The sequence below is a fragment of the Triticum urartu genome, chromosome 7A (genome assembly GCF_056163025.1).
Source record: "Triticum urartu cultivar PI428250 chromosome 7A, HENAU_Tu73, whole genome shotgun sequence".
Lineage (NCBI taxonomy): Eukaryota > Viridiplantae > Streptophyta > Magnoliopsida > Poales > Poaceae > Triticum > Triticum urartu.
Genome location: NC_141879.1, coordinates 693,183,084 through 693,188,325, shown reverse-complemented (window position 1 = coordinate 693,188,325; position 5,242 = coordinate 693,183,084). Strand labels below are relative to the sequence as shown.

At 42.8% G+C, this 5,242-nt stretch overlaps 1 long non-coding RNA gene across 1 annotated transcript; it reads left to right on the top strand.

Moving 5' to 3' along the window:
• Positions 1–2,646: 2,646 nt before the first annotated feature.
• Positions 2,647–5,013, top strand: LOC125520916 (uncharacterized). Its single transcript, XR_015611723.1, has 3 exons — positions 2,647–3,291; positions 3,963–4,022; positions 4,801–5,013. It is a non-coding gene; the product is annotated as an uncharacterized LOC125520916 (long non-coding RNA).
• The last annotated feature ends 229 nt before the right edge of the window (positions 5,014–5,242 follow it).

The following is a 5,242-nucleotide window of genomic DNA, read 5'->3' as shown; positions in this document are numbered from 1 at the left end:
TGCACAATATGAGTTCATTTGAACAAACTATGCCATGAATGTGGCCAGAAGATTGATCATTTGGCTTGAAAGCCATTGATCTCCACACGTGATAGCTCGTTTCTGAGAACACTTTTTTTAAAATAATTGCCGTATTACAAGTTTGTTATTTTTCCTCAGAAGTTGGCCACATATAATGACACAATGCGAAGGTTTCCCAAATATTTTTTTTGAATTTTTTATGCCTGTTTCAAAATGCGGTAAAAACGGCGGGAATGACCGTTCCTAGCTAGTGGTTGAATCTTGGAATTTTTTTGGTGTTTCTCTGATTAAATAGATACTTATGTACCTAGAAATGATTTTTGGAAAAAATAAATAGCAAACTACAAGGCAGTTACAGTTCAAATTTGACCCGCTTCCAGCTGAATCGGCGGAAATTTTCTTTTTCACAAGAGGTGGATCAAAACTTTTTACACCCAACCATTTGATCAATTGTGCATGAAATATGTCCTAGTATTTTAAAAAAATGATTTGGTCCAATTTTAAAACAATTATTTGGGAGGTCCTTCACCTAAAAAGCTCATTTTGGGCACTCAAAAATGGAAAATTATTATTTGTGCAAGGAACATGAAAGCCCCCCAAACCAACATTGTTTGTCATCCCAAGATACACACATGTGCACAATATTGACTCATTTTAACAAAGTATAAAAGGTTGCCATGTTAAATGTTTATCCGGAATAAGAGGTTAAAAAAACAATACTACATAAGCTTCATTTTGATTGGTGCAATCAGTCATGGCATGGATTGATGACATGGCAAACATCTGTCCATCCATACATCATCCATCCGTCCGTCGATCCATCCAACCAACCGCAGCAAACACCCTCCCCCCCTCTCTCTCTCTCACCCCACCCAACCCGCCGTCGTGCCCTCCTTTCTCTCTCTCGAACCGAACCCTAGCGCTCTACACCTCATTGCCTGCCGCTGCCTCCGTTGACCTCAGGCAGGAATCGACGACCGGCGAGATCCGGCGCGCGCGCGGCAAGATCCATCTATCTCTCACACGAGAGGGAAATCCCCATGACTCCTCCTCCTCCTCTTTGGATCGATCCCGTCCAACCCACATCTTCCCCCTCTCTGGATCGATCCCCTCCAACCCAGCCACCGCAGACCTCCCCCAACCCCGGCCTCCTCCACGGCCGGCGACCCCTTCTCTTCCTCCCCCAACCCAGCCACCTCCAGCAGCAGATCCATGCATGACAGACCTGAGCTCCCCTGCCTCCGTTGCTCCCTTTCCCCCGACCAGATCTTCCTCTTGCATTCTGGCACCTCACCGGCGTGGCTCTGGCGTTGCTCTGGCGACTCAGGTGAGTCCCTCCATTTGTCCTTGTTGCATATCTCCCTCCCTCTCTTCCTCACCTCATCTTGTCTCCCTTGCAGATCCAACACGTCGTCGTTGCTCGAGCACCGGGACGCCATCGACGGGAAGTCTTCCTCCTCACCTCATCTTGTCTCCCTCACATGAACGATGCAGCTTCACCGCTACCCTGACGCCATCAAGGTCAGACCACCAATCCTCTCCTTTTCATTTTCTTCTTCCCCCTTACCTTCCATTCCCCTCCCTGATGTGCAGGAGCAGCTACACGCCTGCAAGGCTGCAACACCACCAACTCGACTTGGATGCAGGGAGAGGAGCCGCCCAACCATGGGCAAGCTCTACGTCGGCATCTGCCTTTGTAGCTTGGCCTAGGGTTAGCTGAATGCTGAAGACATGGGTAGTTCTGGGAGATGGTGATTAGGGACTGTTTTACAACACATCATCCTCTGTTTTTACACATAGTTGTAGGAAAAAATACTTTTACTTATTGCAAGACGCGACTGTCATGTGTATGTTATGAATTCAGAAACTATAACATGTTTTTTTGCCATGGTGAAGGAGTAAACTGAACAATTAAGTTGCTAGTTCAGTATGTGAGTTGCATCATACTGTACATGAATGCTAGCTGAATATCAGTTCTGTATGTTACTTGGTGCATAACTTTTACTTATTTGCAAGTCGTAGCTGCCGTGCACCCGTTATGAATTCAGAAACTATAACATCAATTCGTCAACACCTTTTTCTTAGTGGAGTTGCTACTTTGGCGCTGGAAAGCTTGCTTTGCACATATCCCATTGTACATAATTAATATTGGATTAGTTACTTGCTTTTGGACACATGCTAGTGGGATGTTCTCTAGTTTCTCTAAATCTAGTGATTCGAAACTTCAATGTAGTCATTTTACAATGCACCATGGTTTCTTGTTTCTATTGTGAAAGTAATGTCAATGGTGTTGCACGGTTCTGAATAAAAATGCAAATGGCTTGTGAATGTGAATGAACTTACAATATCAGTCTCTTAGAGTTGTTTTTGCAACCTAATATTGTTGTAAAATCCTTTCCTCGAGCTGCGGTTGATGTGGTGGTCTGCTGTTGTGGATGATACATGCAGGGGCTACTGGAGAGCACGGAGAAGGGCAGGGTCCGGAGGCTGATAGGCTCAAGCCTCCCGTGGAGCCATGATTTTCCCAGTTGATGGATCTTTCCTGTGCACGCCGGCATCCAGGTCGGCAATGTGTGCTGGGAACTTTACTGCCTCGAGCACGGCATCCAGGTTCATCATACCCCATCTCCCGCCTCTCGCCCCTTCTCATGTCGACTTGTATGCGGTTGCTCGGATGTGTTGATTGGTTGGAGAGGGTTTCCCATCATGGATCTTCTCTGGTTTGGAATATTTAGGCTGTAATTGATGCGCAATTTGAGCTATGATGGGACTACTCAATTACCTTTCTGTGTAGGTCTAGTTGTTTTCACGCGAGGATGCGCCAATTAGTGTTCGATCCACGCGACCCTTCTGAATTGGTCAGGAACATGAACTGTTCGTAGTCCCTAATTTAAGCCTCCGAACTGTGATGTTTAGTCATTTCGTTTTGTATTTTAGATCTGATATGCAATTGGAGTCGTAGGATCGTATTTTTCAGGAGAAATGAATACACTTTTGCACTAGTTTAGTTGCCACTTTTGTGTGAAATCTCAGATCTACTTAGGCCATTATCATGCTTTCCACGGTCAGTTTTGATGTGTTCTGAAATTATGATCTGCATCCAACTAACACCTCATTGTTCCCTATTGTAGCCTGATGGCTAGGAGAACGGTGACAAGACCATCCGGTGATTCGCTGCTTGCAAACAACAGCTAGTAAATCGGTCACCGTGGGGGCGGGGACATGAGATTCAGAGAAGAGATGCTGCTGCGTGCCTATACTAGTTCATATGTATCCAGCCGCCTAGATCTAGCATACTCACCTCATTTCACTTTGCTACTAGTAGTTCCTAGGCCATTAGCTCCTGCGTGCTTTTTTTGCTGCACAATGCTGACTTTGCTGCTAGTGTCCATTTAGCAGTTTTTTAACTATGTTTTGGCCTAGTTTTGTTCACGTGTATAATAAGCATCCTGAATGCTCATTTAGCAGTGTATTAATAACACTGCTAGTTTTGTTCACGTGTATTCAGATTAATACACTTGGCTATTAAACTGCACAATGCTCATCCTATTGGCTACTTGTCGATGTTCTCCGCATAACTATAGGCTGCCATGTCTTTTCCACTTTCCTTTTCGCTTTCTGTAATGCTAACTTGACGGTAACCCTATAGTTTGTTGGTTGTTGCAACCCAGCAGTGGCGCTTCCATTTTAACGCATGTACTAGTGTGCTAAAACTTGCAAAAGACAGAAATCTTGAGCTTTCTTTGTCGGCTTGTTGCTGCTGCTCCTTGTGTACAATGATTGATGTTGCTCTAGTTAGTGTTGTAGAGGAAGAAAGAGGATGTATTTATATTACTTGCTTCTGCTGCTTATATATAGACATGTATGTATGTTTACTTCATTTCTTCCTTGTCTCTCCGATCCCCTCCTAATGAATTTCTTTGTTCGATTTGGATTAGCAGGCTCATCCCTGGACCAGATGTTCAAGTACAGCCCCATCCACCGCATCGACCTAGAGTCAGGTATGTACTCGTCTTGTTGAACAAATCGGACAGATGCTTCATGGCCTAATGCTTGATGCTAAGCGTCAATACATGGATCTGTAGCGGTCCAGATGAAGAGCATGATTTGATTTGTTTGGGTTTGAATTGATCGTGTGCGTGTGTGTGTGTGTGTGTGTGTCTACAGGGGAGCATGCTTAAGTTACTATTGTACTATTCTTTTATGTCCTGCTACAGTTTGACACTATTAATTAGGCTTGCTGTACATGTCATGGTACAAGCCTTTGGCTTTTTTAGCATCAACAAATGTTTATCTACTATGAAGTACTATTAGTTAGGATACAACAGTAACTATAACAGTAGTAACTGTTTGGAGAAATGACTCCAAACAGAGTTGCATAATTACCAATGACACATTTTTTTTCTAATTTTTGCATGAGAGCAAACTGGTGTAGCTAGCTGGACTATGTATCCATGAATCAGGAAGTAGCATATTCAGATTTACTAATAGAAAAAAATGTATTAAAAACTTTAAATTTGTCTGTTAGAGATAGCAGTATCGATTGTACCTGTTAAACAAGCATCTATTCTTCCTGGAATGTTTGTCTATCAGCTAGTATGATTGTACCTGTTAAACAAGCATAATTAACATCTTTCTCAGGGTGCTAGAGTCACATACTCTTGGGTTCCGTGTTAAAACAAACTAATGGCTATATATCTTAGTAATATTAAACAAAGCTATATGCTTGTTGATGATATATCTTAGTAATTTTAGTTTTGCCTTCATGTGATGATGCAGGTGCCCAGTTTGTGCTCGCTACCGAAGGAGCTCCATGTTGAAGAAGATTGAAGACACGTGTAGAGCTACAGGGTTAACACCAGGGCAATGTATCATGTGTAGAGCTTGTATATGTTAGAGCTTACTATGTGTAGAGCTTGTAAAGTATATGTTATTTGTACAATAGGAGCTCTGTACTAAATCTGGCTGATAATATTTGGAGTATTATGTGTGTGTTTTTTTTGTGCAAATTTAAATACTGGTTATTTATTTACTGTTAAATTGAAATATGAAGGATATGAAGTTGCTAGCTGGGACCCGCGTACCAGAACCTGACATCTGGGACCCATTTGGCTAGTGGACCTTTTTATATTACAAAAAAAACTAAAACTTTCTAGCGGAAAAGGCCACAACCCAAAAATGAGAAGGTTTAATTGTTGGGCTTGGCCCATCTACCTAGCCA